Raw genomic sequence first — 15526 nt, forward strand, 5'->3', positions numbered from 1 at the left:
TCTAGGGTTCGGTGGGCACGGACGCTGAGGCAGTGGCTCGCCGGAGCTCGAGGACGGCCGGAGCTCGGGGAGGAGAGGGCGACGGGAGATGAGGGGCTCGGGCGCTGGCGGGGTCGTGGGCGTCGGCGGCGGGGCGCGCCGGCGAGAGGAGGCGGAGCGGCGGGCGGCGGCGGGAGCCGCGCGGGAGGAGGCAGAGGCGCGCGCGGCGGCGGCGGCGCGGATGGGATCGCGGGGTCCCCGCGCGGGCCGAGCGGGCCGGCGGCGGCGCGGTGGCGCGGGGCCACGTGGCGGCTCCCGATTGGCCCGGGGCGGCGGCGGCGATGCGTCCGTCCGGACCGGACGTGTCCGGCGGCGCGGGGTGGAAGAAGACTAGGGTTTCGCCCGAATTTGGAGGAGGGTGCACATATTTATAGGTAGAGGGAGCTAGGAGACTACAAATGGAGTGCGGTTTTCGCCCACACGATCGTGATCGAACGACCGAGAGCATGGAGGGGACTTAGATGGGTTATTGGGCTGTTTGGAGGGGGGTTTTGCTGCAACACACAAAAGGACTTTGCGGTTACCCGGTTAACCGTTGGAGCATCAAACGACCTCCAAATGGAACGAAACTTGACGGGTGGTCTACCGGTGGTATACCAAGGCCACTTGGCAAACCTCGGTCCATTCCGAGAACGTTTAACACCCGCTCACGAAAAAACAAGAGGGGTGCGCCGGTGCATGTGGGAGTGCCGGATTGCAAAACGGACAACGGGGAAAATGCTAGGATGCATGAGACGAACATGTATGCAAAGGAGAGGCACATGATGACATGATATGAACAAAATGCAAAACGAAAACAAAACCCGACCACGAAGGGAATATCATAACACATAGCCGAAAATGGCAAGAGTTGGAGTTACAAATATGGAAAGTTACATCTGGGGTGTTACAACACTCCACCACTACGAGAGGATCTCGTCCTGAGATCTAGGACTGAAAGAACTCCGGATATTCGGAACAGAGGTGGTCCTCACGTTCCCAGGTGGCTTCTCGGTCGGAATGGTGCGACTACTTCACTTTTAGGAATTTGATTGACTTGTTGCGAGTCTTGCGCTCAGTTTCTTCAAGAATAGCAACGGGGTGCTCATGATAAGACATATCTTCTTGGAGGTCAATCTCTTCGAAGTTGATGGTGCGCTCAGGCGTCTTGAAGCACTTGCGGAGCTGTGACACGTGGAACACATCGTGCACGTTCGCGAAGTTGGAGGGAAGCTCAAGTTGATAGGCGAGGTCGCCTCTTTTGCCAATGATCTTGAAAGGACCCACGTATCTAGGGGCAAGCTTCCCTTTGATACCGAAACGATGAGTGCCTTTCATTGGAGAGACGCGGAGGTAGACATGGTCTCCGATCTCGAAAGCCACATCACGGTGCTTACTATCATAGTAACTCTTCTGGCGCGATTGCGCGACTTTGAGATTTTCACGGATGACTTTACACATTTCTTCAGCCTCTGTGATTAAGTCATTGCCAAGAAGTTGGCGTTCACCAGTCTCTGACCAATTGAGAGGAGTACGGCACTTTCTGCCATATAGAATCTCGAATGGGGCCTTGCCCGAACTCGCTTGGAAGCTGTTGTTGTAGGAGAACTCGGCATATGGAAGACAATCTTCCCATTTCATGCCAAAGGAAATGACACAAGCCCTGAGCATATCTTCAAGGATTTGATTGACTCGCTCGACTTGGCCACTAGTTTGAGGATGGAAAGCTGTGCTGAAACGAATGTTGGTGCCCATGGCCTTCTGGAAGGAGTCCCAGAATTTAGAAGTGAAGATGCTTCCACGATCTGAAGAAATCAATTGTGGAATGCTGTGCAAGGAGACAATCCTGGAGGTGTATAGCTCTGCCAACTGAGCTGCTGTGATGGATTCTTTGATTGGAAGGAAATGAGCCACTTTAGTAAGCTTGTCGATGACAACGAAGATAGCATCATTTCCGCGCTTGGACTTAGGAAATCCAGTCACGAAGTCCATTTTGATATGATCAAACTTCCATTCTGGGATAGCAAGAGGTTGGAGGAGACCAGCTGGTCGTTGGAGTTCTGCTTTCACCCTTCGACAGACATCACATTCGTTCACGAATTGAGCGATTTCTCGCTTCATTCGAGTCCACCAATACGACTGCTTGACGTCATGGTACATCTTCGTACTTCCAGGATGAATGGAAAGAAGAGAATTGTGCGCCTCGTTCATAATGACTTTCCTTAGATCACCTTTAGGAACCACAATCCGGTCCTCAAAGAATAAAGTGTCTCTTTCATCAATGCGATAGCACTTGTATTTAGAAAGACCCTTGTCGATAGCACGTTTCACCTTCTTCACCATGGCATCAAGAAGTTGTGCCTCATGAATTTGTTCTTCCAAAGTAGGAGAGACTATGAGGTTGGCAAGAAAACCTTGAGGAACAACTTGGAGATTCAGCTTGCGGAAAGCTTCACAAAGATCCGGTTGAAATGGCTTGAGAATTAAACTGTTGCAATAAGCCTTCCTGCTCAAAGCATCTGCAATGACATTGGCCTTGCCTGGAGTATATTCAATACTCGGATTGTACTCTTGAATCATTCCGACCCATTGAGTTTGCCTGAGGTTGAGGTTTGGCTGAGTGAAGATGTACTTGAGACTCTTGTGATCGGTGAATATGTCCACTTTTCTTCCCAACAAGAGATGTCTCCATGTTATTAATGCATGGACAACTGCCGCCAACTCAAGATCGTGAGTGGGGTAGTTCTTTTCGTTGGGCTTCAACTGACGAGAGGTATAGGCCACAACTTTCTTATCTTGCATTAACACAGCACCGAGACCTTGAAGAGAAGCATCACAGAAAACTTCAAATGGCTTGGATTCGTCAGGAGGAGTTAAGACAGGAGCTGTGACGAGTTTCTCTTTGAGAGTGTTGAAAGCAACGTCACACTCAGGAGACCAGACATACTTCACATGCTTCTGGAGGAGGTTGGAAAGAGGCTTTGCAATCTTAGAGAAATTCTCAACGAATCTTCGGCAATAGCTTGCAAGACCAAGAAAATTGTGGAGCTGCTTGACATTCTGAGGAGGTTCCCATTTCACAATTGCAGACACCTTCTCGGGATTAACAGCGATGCCCTTGGCAGAGATGATATGACCAAGGTAAAGAACTTCATCAAGCCAAAAATCACATTTGGAAAACTTCGCATAGAATTGATACTCTCTGAGCTTGTCGAGCACCAATCGCAAATGTTTGGCATGATCCTTCTTATTCTTGGAGAAGACCAAGATATCATCGAGATACACCAGGACGAATTCGTTGGTATAGGGGTTGAAGATGAAATTCATCATCCGAGAGAATGTTGGAGGAGCATTGACAAGGCCGAAAGACATGACAGTATATTCATAAGAACCAAAGCTTGTTCTGAATGCTGTCTTGGGAATATCTTCTTCACGAATGCGAATCTGATGATAACCGATACGAAGGTCAAGCTTGGAGAATACTTTAGCACCTTTGAGTTGCTCGAATAGCTCATTGATGTTGGGAAGTGGATACTTGTTCTTGATTGTCTTCTTGTTCAATGGACGGTAGTCAACACAAAGTCGGTCCGTGCCATCCTTCTTCTGGACAAAAAGAACACCACAACCCCATGGAGATGAACTCGGTTTGATCAAACCCAGACGCTCTTGTTCATCGAGCTGTTTCTTCAATTCCTTCAGCTCCTTGGGTCCAAGCATGTAAGGACGCTTGCAAACGGGTTCAGTGCCAGGCTCAAGATCGATAACGAACTCAACTGGCCGGTGAGAAGGCATACCCGGAAGCTCTTCTGGAAAGACATCTTGGTACTCACAAACGACTGGAATTTGCGAGATAGCATCCAACTCGCCCTTCTCATTGAGAGAAACAACCGAATGGTTTCATCACGAGCGGCATAGATGATAACATCCTCAGAGGAGTGTGTCAATTGAATTTCCCTGGCAGCACAATCAAGTTGAGCTTTGTGCTTAGAAAGCCAGTCCATCCCGAGAATAAGATCAATATCTGAGTCACCAAGAACAATTGGTTTAGACAGAAATTTATAGTTCCCCATCTTGATGGAAACATCCGGAACCATGTAGCTTGCGTTCATGCATTTGCTTGGAGAGACAACTGCTAACGTTCTAGGCAATTCTTGGAAATGCAACTCATGCTTAGATGCAAATGGTCTCGAGATGAAACTAAGCGATGCACCAGTGTCAAAAAGAATTTTTGCAGGAAAATCATTAACTGAGAGATTACCCATTATCACATCAGTAGATTCCTCCGCTTGAGCTGCATTCATCGTGTTGACCTTTGCAAACTTGGGATTATGCTTGACCACTTCATTGCTGGAAGATCTCACAGGAGGAGGAGGCGGAAGGCCCCTTTGGTTGAAGCACTTGTTAGCATAGTGACCTTTCTGCTGACACTTGTTGCAAGTCACCTCTGAGAGTGGACGATGATAAGGAGCATTCGACTTTGGAGCTTGATTCTGAGACTTGTTCTGATAGCCAGGATTGGATGAGTGGGAAGATCCATGGCCACCTTTGTTCTTCTACTGGAAAGGCTGACAAAACAGAGGAGGAGGAGGAGGCAACCAGAACTTCTGTTGCTTAGCAGCCACTAGTGAGGAAGAAGAAGACTGAACTGCGTCCCTGACTCTCTTCTTAGAAGCCTCACACTTGAGCTGAGCAGCCTCTTGCTTCAGTGCCATGTTGTAGAAATCATCATACTTGGTCGGCTCAAAAAGCACGAGAGGTAATTGCAGAGCTTCTCTGAGGCCACCTCTGAATTGATAGATCATGCTCTTTTCATCAGGAACGTCTTGCTTAGCGAAGCGAGCAAGTTTCTGAAACTGAGTATTGTATTGATACACGGACATGCTGCCTTGCTTGAGATTGCGGAACTCCTCATGCTTGCTCTCAACAACACTTTGTGGAATGTGGTGAGCTTTGAAGTCTCGGCGGAAATCATCCCAGGTAATCACACGACCTCCTCTGGAATCTTTGTATTGTTGATACCACTCGGCAGCTTGATCCTTGAGTTGAAAAGAAGCGAACTTGACAAAGTCCTCAAGCCTGACATTGCTACATTCAAAATGCTTGTTGATGTCCACGAGCCAATCATCGGCATCTGTGGCCTCGGCACAGTAGCTGAAAGACTTGGGCTGATTTGCGAGGAACTGGTTGAGGGTAGCGAAGTGAGGCTGATTGTTGCCTTGGCCTTGATTTCCTTGATTGCCTTGTCCTTAGGTGCGTTCTTGCAAGAGTTGCAAAATCATCTGAGCATTGGCGTTGGTGGCTGCCATGATAGCTTGCCATGCCTCCGGAGGCGGAGGTGGTGGCGGAGGGTTCGCCTGACTCCCCTCATTGCGTTCCGGATTCTGACGCGTTGGCGGAGCCATCCTGAAGAGGGTGACATCCGTTAGCATCTTGATAGACAAATAGACAAGTTGAATCAACGGATAGAAATTGCAACATATAGTCTTCACAATAAACATTCGAACGAGGATGAACGAATGAATTCCATAGTAAATCATCACACTTCCATAAGGTGAGAAGCCACTTGATAAGAGATTGATGAATAAAATAAAAAGGTACGACTGGAACAAATAAGTGGTAAGGATTACCAATCACAAACCAAATATCTGCGGGAAGAAATGCTAAGAGCTACTTGAATCCCACCTATAAACTCCCAAAACTTTCTGGTTATGCAATCTGGTGTTGGGGATACAGGGGACACAAAATATATCACCCAAACTAGCAATCCCTAGATCCAGCTTTATCCATCCATCAACACATAACCAAGAAACCTTCGGAAATTTTGTACCTCAACCTTCGAAAAGCATCCGTTATACGAGTTATGGCAATACTCCCGAACTCCCGCCCCAGTACTGGGTGGCGTCGAGGTGATCTCACCAACAACTGCATAAAAGAGATTTTCGATGTCGGCGAAACTCAGGTATTCCAGAACTGCAACGATAAAATTGTGACGACAACACCTCGGAGCTCAACTCCCCGGGACACTGCCACAACCCCTAAATGTCAGGAGGCACCAAGAACAATGTTTTCGTCACAAAACCATCGGAACGATTCCAAGATACCCGCGTGATCCTAAAATTTTATTTAGTGAAATTTGAGGAGAGAAGAGTCAAAACTTCTACGTCAGGAGGCCTCACCAGAGCGACGAAGGGACTGAGGAGTAAAAAGAATCCTACTCTCCGATATATATAATCCTAAGACACAAAACATTTTTGTTCTAGACCGAACAACGCCAGCGATTCGATCAAGCAGGGGGCTCCTAAGTCGGGGATGGCTCTGATTACCAACTTGTAATGCCCACGATGCAGCTATATCTCCCACGTGTCGAGGCACGACTTAGAGGCATAACTGCATTGTGGTATTGTTGCAAGAAGGGTCATCTTCACACAATCCCATGTAATGAACAAGAATGGGATAACGAGAGTTGTCTTACAATCGCCACTTCACACAATACATAGATTAATTCATACATCATCCAAAATCCACACATAGACCGACTACGGTCAAATCCAAATGAAAATAAGATAACCCCAAATGCTAGATCCCCGATCGTCCCAACTGGGCTCCACTACTGATCATCAGGAAACGAAACATAGTAACGACCACGTTCCTCGTCGAGCTCCCACTTGAGCTCGGTTGCGTCATCTGCACTGGTATCGTCGGCACCTGCAACTATGTTGGTAGAATCTGTGAGTCACGAGGACTCAGCAATCTCACACCCGCGAGATCAAGACTATTTAAGCTTGTAGGAAAGGATGGTGTAATGAGGGGGAGCTGCAGCAAGCACTAAGCATATATGGTGGCTAACATACGCAAAGAAGAGCGAGAAGAGAAGCAACGCAACGGTCGCGAAGCTAGAAATGATCAAGAAGTGATCCTGAAACTACTTACGTTCATGCATAACTCAAACCGTGTTCACTTCCCGGGCTCCGCCGAGAAGAGACCATCACGGCTACACACACGGTTGATGTATTTTAATTAAGTCAAGTGTCAAGTTCTCTACAACCGGACATTAACAAATTCCCATCTGCCTCATAACCGCGGGCACGGCTTTCGAAAGATAATACCCTGCAGGGGTGTCCCAACTTAGCCCATTATAAGCTCTCACGGTCAATGAAGGATGAACCTTCTCCCGGGAAGACCCGATCAGTCTCGGAATCCCGGTTTACAAGACATTTCGACAATGGTAAAACAAGACCAGCAAAGCCGCCCGAATATGCCGACAAATCCCGAAGGAGCTGCACATATCTCGTTCTCAGGGCACACCGGATTGTCCAAGCTTCCGATAGGTGAGCCCAGAGTTGCCCCTGGTGGCCACCAGCGACTGACAGGTTGGACCAATACTCAGAGGAGCACTGGCTCGGGGGTTTAAAATAAAGATGACCCTCGGGCTCGCGAAAACCCGAGGGAAAAAGGCTTAGGTGGCAAATGGTAAAACCAAGGTTGGGCCTTGCTGGAGGAGTTTTATTCAAGGCGAAATGTCAAGGGGTCCCATAAATCACCCAACCGCGTAAGGAACACAAACTCAAGGAACATAATGCCGATATGACGGAAACTAAGGCGGCAAGAGTGGAACAAAACACCAGGCATAAGGCCGAGCCTTCCACCCTTTACCAAATATATAGATGCATTAATTAAATAAGAGATATTGTGATATTCCAAAATATCCATGTTCCAACATGGAACCAACTTCAACTTCACCTGCAACTAGCAACGCTATAAGGAGGGCTGAGCAAGAGCGGTAACTTAGCCAAACAACGGTTTGCTAGGAAAGGATGGTTAGAGGCTTGACATGGCAATATGGGAGGCATGATATAGCAAGTGGTAGGTAACGCAGCATGGCAATAGAATGAACAACTAGCAAAGCAAAGATAGAGGTGATATCGAGGGTATGGTCATCTTGCCTGCAAGGTTCTTAGAGTTGTCGAAAGCTTGATCCTCGTAAGCGTACTCAACAGGTCCCTCATTCACGAACTTGTCTCCCGGCTCTACCCACAGCAAGAACACAAGCAATGGAACCACAATCAATCACGGGAAATGCACAAACAACATGATGCAATCATGCATGATATGCGAGATATGATATGCGATGCGTATGCGTGCTCCAGAAGAAAAAAGATGAGCATGGCAGTAACTTGGCAAACCAAGTATGCCACTGGAAAGATGAGATGAGTTTGGTTGAAATCGATATAAAGATCACCGGAAACTGATGCACGGTTTGCAAATGGCAAGCAAAACAAGAATGACACAATTCTGTGATCAACAGCATGATAGCACTTAGAATACATCAAGTAACTATGCTACAACACTCCAACATAGCAACAAAGCATATGGCAGTGATCTATAGGAGATGCTTGACAAAAGCTGAACAATGAGATACGGCTAGATCACACAATAACAGAATCAAACAAGCATGGCAAAAGTGCAAAAGATAACAACTTCACAGACTTGGTGAAATTACTGGACATGTCTGAAACAGCATCAGGTAGCAATGTTCAGAGCAATCAAAACACATACTACAGGCACTTAACATAGCAAAACAAGGCATGGTATGAATCTACTAAATGCATAGAACAAAAGTCCCTTACTGACCATGAGCCAAAAAGGATCAGAAGATATGATGGCACCCATGTAAACATAGCAAGTTTCGTTAACAGGTTTCAGACTTAACAGAAAACAGAGCATGGCATTAACAGAAATTATGAGGGCATCTTGGTGAGCTTCATTCACTCATCACAAAGCAATGCCTGACAAAACAAGCATACCTACAGCAAGATGGCATGTTTATGAAGCTAACCATGGCAATAGCAAATACATAGCATGTACGGATCAACTACAACAACCTTGGCAAAATTGAATATCATGTTAACAATCTGCCAGGAATATTTTATAGCAAAAGTAGAGCAAGATTAAGACATGCTAGGGCACTCCATAATTGCAAACAGGGGCATGGATGGATAGAGCACAACTATATCTACAAAACCTACTTACTGAACATGCCCAAAAGAAGCATGGATCTCACTGTAGCCACATGGATACATAGCAACAGAATAACAGCAGTCACAGACTTAGCAAAATCCTAAGTTCCTGAAAACAGAAACATCACGAAGCCTAGTTTGCATGCTTGTGCTAGTCACCACATAGATCACAAAAAATACATGGCACACACCTCTGTAAAGATGGCATGGCATAGATCAAAACACCTGTAGAGCTCATGCCCATAAGATGCACACATCAAATGCAACAAAAATAACAAATCATCAAGTTCTGATAAGTAACAACAGTAAACATCATATAGCACTCTTCCACCAGAGATTTGGGCATCAAAATGGACTCAAACGAGCATGGCACAATGGAACAAAATGAAGAGAATCTCGTGGCGAACATTTCGATATATCATGCACGCAAAATGGAGCAGTATGCAATGAGATATGATGCGATGAACAGAGCAATAATATGTGAAAACTTCGGGACTTAGCAGAACAAGAGGGGGGAAAGTCAACCTCGCGAGATCTAGGGTTCGGTGGGCACGGACGCTGAGGCAGCGGCTCACCGGAGCTCGAGGACGGCCCGAGCTTGGGGAGGAGAGGGCGACGGGAGATGAGGGGCTCGGGCGCCAGCGGGGTCGCGGGCGTCGGCGGCGGGGAGCGCCGGCGAGAGGAGGCGGAGCGGCGGGCGGCGGCGGGAGCCGCGCGGGAGGAGGCGGAGGCGCGCGCGGGGGCGGCGGCGCGGATGGGCTCGCGGGGGCCCCGTGCGGGCCGAGCGGGCCGGCGGGGGCGCGGTGGCGTGGGGGCCATGTGGCGGCTCCCGATTGGCCCGGGGCGGCAGCGGCGATGCGTCCGTCCGGACCGGACGTGTCCGGCGGCTTGGGGTGGAAGAAGACTAGGGTTTCGCCCGAATTTGGAGGAGGGTGCACATATTTATAGGTAGAGGGAGCTAGGAGACTCCAAATGGAGTGCGGTTTTCGCCCACACGACCGTGATCGAACGACCGAGAGCATGGAGGGGACTTAGATGGGTTATTGGGCTGTTTGGAGGAGGGTTTTGCTGCAACACACAAAAGGACTTTGCGGCTACCCGGTTAACCGTTGGAGCATCAAACGACCTCCAAATGGAACGAAACATGACAGGTGGTCTACCGATGGTATACCAAGGCCACTTGGCAAACCGCGGTCCATTCCGAAAACGTTTAACACCCGCTCACGAAAAAAACAAGAGGGGTGCGCCGGTGCATGTGGGAGTGCCGGATTGCAAAACGGACAACGGGGAAAATGCTCGGATGCATGAGACGAACACGTATGCAAATGAGATGCACATGATGACATGATATGAAATGCATGACATGAACAAAATGCAAAACGAAAACAAAACCTGACCACGAAGGGAATATCGTAACACATAGCCGAAAATGGCAAGAGTTGGAGTTACAAATATGGAAAGTTACATCCGGGGTGTTACACAGGGGGTGAGGGCTGGAGAGCCAGTAAGAGCTCCTGAGTCGTGATGCTCAGGAGCCCCCCTTTTAACACGCAAGCGAATTGCACGAGAGAAAAAGAGACTCGCGGTGCCGCCTGCTATCCTTCCCTCAGGATCCCTGTGAGTAGGCACAAGAAGAAACATGGTTTGCTGTTACAGCTGTTAGCCTGCCGCTGGTTGCTCTGGGTGAGGTGAAGGCACTGAGGGCCTGGCGAGGTGACGTGCGCGGTGCGTGCCGCGAGCCAGAGCTCTACCACTCAGATTTGTGTGCGTGGCAGGGACGGACCCATGCACCAGCGCCGTGCTTGTGTGAAGGTCCCGGGGGAGGCGATGATCGAGTAGGCGATAGCCGTTGGCAGGGTAAGCATGAAGAGCCGATCAACTTGGACAAATGTAGGAAGATACACGCCACCGGGTCTGGCCTGAGCGGCTCAGGGATGATGCAGCCCGAGGGGCGCCCCCAGCAAGGTAAGCTAAAGACTTAAGCAAAAGGGATACATGCCACAGGGACGGACCCATGTGGCCTGGGAATAATGCCGCCCGAGGGGCGCTCCCAGCTTAAACGAACTTGGAAGATGTCACCTGGTTCTGTAGACGAAGTAGAGTTGGTGCAGCTGAAGCCGCGCGTTGAAGGAATGGCTCCTCATGAGCCACCAGGACCCTGAGCCTCGGGAGGCTCTGGAAGTTCAGGAGGTTCCCTGAAGACCGTCTCCATTTCCTCCAGGACGGCGTGGAACCTGGCCTCCTGAGCCGCCAGGACTTGTCGCATGCTGCGTTGATAGGCCGTTGCCACGCTCGGCAAGCCGAAAGGCATGTGGACGTAGTTGTGTGGTGGGCCCTCACAGCGGCCCACATGCGATGGCCAGAAGCACTCCTGAGATGCGGCCCTGTTGAGCCCTGGGACGTCGACGCAGACACGCAGCCCGGCATCCTCGCCTAGATGGGGAGCTGCGCCTTGTGAGCGGCCGTGGCCGCGCATGGCTCTTGCTTCTTGCAGTTCCTGGGTGGCCTTGGTGATGAACTCCTTGGTGGTGGGCACTCCTGAGGAAAGTGTGCCGTGAGGCACGCTTCCAAGTGGTGCCCAAGCGCCACCCTCGTGAAGTTGGCAAGGTCTAAGGCTCTCCGGAAGAGAGCCCCCGAGCCCTGCCTGAGGAGGGCGCCAGGCATGCTTTCCTATGCGGTGGAGGGAGGCACCCCTGGAGCGGGCGCTGGTCCTGATGAGGCTCCTGCCGCGACGCCATTCTCTTGGGGTCCTGTGCGGCGCGACAACTTCTTGTTGGGGATGGTCTCTGGAGGGCCTTCACTTCTGCTGTCGGGGTCGTCGATTGCTGCAGCTTGAAAGGTGCGCTCAAGGGAGCACACCGCATCCCTCTCTTCACACGGGACCGTGATGATCCCTCCGCTTCCTGGCATCTTGAACGTTGTAGCCGTGATGAGTGACTGCCAGGAACTTGGCCAGGGCTGGATACCCGAGGATGGCATTGTACGGCAGGCGGATGTGCGCGACGTCAAAGTCGATGAGCTCGGTGCGATAGTTCTTGCGCTCCCCGAAGGTCACAGGTAGGCGGACCTACCCTATCGGTGTGGTGGAACCGTCGGCACTCCTCAGAAAGGCTTGGTTGGTTGGAGCTGCTCATATGGCACTTGGAGGTTGTCGAACGAGTCGACGGACAGGACGTTGAGCCCTGCGCCGCCGTTGATGAGAGTTTTGGTGACTTGCACATTGCTGATGACGGGGGAGTACAGCATAGGGAGGGCGCCAGCGGTGGCTGCGCACTTGAGCTGATCTGCCGAGTTGAAGGTGATGGCACATTGGGACCACCTGAGCGGGCGCGTGGCCTCGAGCTTGGGGAGCACCGCCCAAGATGCAGGCTATCGCACGCGGCTCCTGGAAGCCCCCAGCCCCCTCGTCCTGGTGGTGGTCGTCGTTCCTTCTTGGTGGCGGCTGCGGGGGAAGACCGGCGTTGCCCTGGGGGCGATCCTCACGAGGCGGGTCCCTCCTGGCGCCCTCGTGAGGTTCATCCTGCCAGCGGTCCTCACGAGGCCGGTCGCGCCACTCCTGGCGCGGGCCACGGTCGTCCTAGCGTCCGCCTCCGCGTCCTCCTCCGCGGCCGTAGCCCCGTTCGTTGCGCTCGGGGCGTCGACCGTAGCGCCCTTCCCGTATGGTTTTGAGATCTTGACAGTCGCTGGTGTTGTGGGTGCTCAGGTTGTGGAAGGCGCAGAACGGTCGGCCGTTCTTGGATGACTCGGGCTGATCTCTGCCTCGTTTGGTGTCGGGCTCCGCTGTGAGCACTACTGCCTCTTTGCGCTTCACGTCCTTGGCCTTGGCTTTCTTCTCCTCCGCTCCTGCAGCTGGCAACTCAAGGAGAGAGAGGTGGCCCTCCTCAGCTCTTGCGCACTTGGTCGCCAAGTTGAACAGCTCCTGAGATGTGCAGAGCTCCTCGTGGATAGCGAGCTCTTCCTTCATCTTGATGTCGCGGACACCGTCCGAGAACGCGGAGATCATGGCTTCATCCGTGACCTTGGGGATCTTGAGGCGGGTGTTGTTGAAGCATTGGATCTACTTCTGGAGGGTCTCTCCTGGTTGTTGCTTGATGCAGCGTAGATCACCCGCGGTCAGTGGGCGGTCGCGAGTACCCTGGAAGTTGGCGACGAAGCAGTCGCGCATCTCGTCCCAGGAGGAGATCGAGCCGTGCTGCAGGTTCAGGAGCCAGGAGCAGGCCCCATCCTTGAGAGCCATGGGAAACCAGTTCGCCATGACTTTTTCGTCGCCGTTAGCCACTTCGATGCTCAGCTCATAGAGCTGCAGGAACTCCGTGGGGTCGGCGGTGCCGTCGTAGCGAGGAGGCAGATCTGGCTTGAACTTGCCTGGCCAGGCGACGCTACGCAGTTTGGGGTGAAGGCGTGGCAGCCGGCCGTGGTCGTCGGGGCCCGCTTCTGAGGTGGAGCTTGGTCTTGGCGAGGTCCGCGCTGTGCCACTGTAGGCGGCATGCGGTCTTGATGAGGTGGCGCGGGAAGCGCCGGTGCAGCTTCTCGCGGCCACGAGATTTGTTGGCAGCTTCTTTCTTCACGCGCGGGCGCCGGGCGCGGTGGATCACGTCGCGGAGGCGTGCACCTTGGTGCCAAGGCACCGTCTTGGGGTTGAGGTGGTGGAGGCATGCCATGAGCCCCGTCGCCCGCGGCTGGTTGAGGGGGAGGCAGAGAGTGGGACGGCGCCGGAGAGCCCCCTGCGGCGCGGACGAGCTCGGCGACACGGTCGAGCCACTCCTCATAGAGGTCGTCGACGGGGCGGTAACGCAGGAGCTCGTTCGCCGCGATGAGAGCTGCCCGTGCCTCCATGGGAGCGCGGTGCGCGTGAGACGAAGAACCGGCAGGGGTAAGTGATGGAGTAACGGTGCAGCCGTCTTGTCGCACCGAAGGATGCAGCGAGGACGCCTGCTGCTCGTTCCCCGCCGGGCCAGTGGCAGCGTTGACAGCGGGAGACGGAGAACGATGAGGTGGCCCGCCTACGGGGGCCGTTTGAGCGACGCGGGCGGAGAGGGCAGCCCGTCGCTCAGCTCGAGCACGGCGAGCGTCTGCCATGGAAACGACAGAGCGATGGAGCAACGAATTGCTGGAAGGGAAACTACGGTGCACCCCTACCTGGCGCGCCAAATGTCGGATGTGGGGTTCCGGCAAACCCTTAAGGTTCGAACACTGGGGTGCGCGTGAAGTCTCTCCCTCCCACCGATCTATGCTCTAGCTCGCTAAGATCTCGCGGACGAACTCGATGAACTCGCAACACAGAAAGACACGAGGTTTATACTGGTTCGGGCCACTGTTGTGGTGTAATACCCTACTCCAGTGTGGTGGTGGTGGATTGCCTCTTGGGCTGATGATGAATAGTACAAGCGAAGAACAACCTCCTGAGGTTTGGGTGTTCTTGTGCTTGTGTAGTTGAGGATGATCTGAACTAGTTCGGGATCAGTTGCCTCCTACTATGGTGGCTAGTCCTATTTATAGAGGCCTTGGTCCTCTTCCCAAATATCAAGCGGGAAGGGAGCCAACAACGACGGGCAAATTTGAAGGGGGACAGCTAGTACAAGCTATCTTGACAAAAGCGGTCTTCGCCTGCGAAAAGCTCTGGGGTGACGCCGTCTTGGGCTCCACGATGACCTCCGCCTTGCCGTCCTCCTGGTCTTGGGCTAGTTGCACCAATATGGCAACCTTTTCCTGATGCCTCGGTACTCTTCGCCTGCGCTGGCCTCCTTAGCACCGAAGAGGAAATAGGGACGCTGCGCGCACTGGCGCCTGCCTGGTACCATTCGTCATGGCTCACGTCACGAGAGCCTCGTGAGGTTTGCCTTGCCTTGATATCTTTGCTCCTCGCGAGCCTGCCTGGCTAGGCCACTCCAGAGGAGGTCTTGCGTTGTCCGCCTCACGAGGCTTGGACCCTCACGAGGGTCTTGGGTGCCTTGTTGACGAAGATGGGCCGTACGGCCTACTGCTTGGCCACACCGTGGGCCGCAGGCAGGCAAGTTTGGGGACCCCCGTTCCCAGAACGCCGACAACAACCGATTGAAATTGGAATTTCATCAGAAGTTTTATCCTATGCATCTTGTTCATCATGATCGCAATTATATATATAATTTTTGGCCTCACGAAGGAGAAAGCATCGCTCAAGCTTGGGGGAGGCTTAAGTCAATGTTATATTCATGCCCCAATCATGAGCTCTCAAGAGAAATTATTATTCAAAAATTTTATGCTCGGCTTTCTCTCAATAATCGCTCCATGCTTGATACTTCTTGTACTGGTTCATTTATGATGAAGACTATTGAATTCAAATGGGATTTATTGGAAAGAATTAAACGCAACTCTGAAGATTGGGACCTCGACGAAGGTAAGGAGTCAGGTATAACACCTAAATTTGATTGTGTTAAATCTTTTATGGATACCGATGTTTTCCGTGAATTTAGCACTAAATATGGACTTGATTCTGAGATAGTAGCTTCTTT

Source organism: Aegilops tauschii, chromosome 1 (genome assembly GCF_002575655.3).
Source record: "Aegilops tauschii subsp. strangulata cultivar AL8/78 chromosome 1, Aet v6.0, whole genome shotgun sequence".
NCBI classification, from domain to species: domain Eukaryota; kingdom Viridiplantae; phylum Streptophyta; class Magnoliopsida; order Poales; family Poaceae; genus Aegilops; species Aegilops tauschii.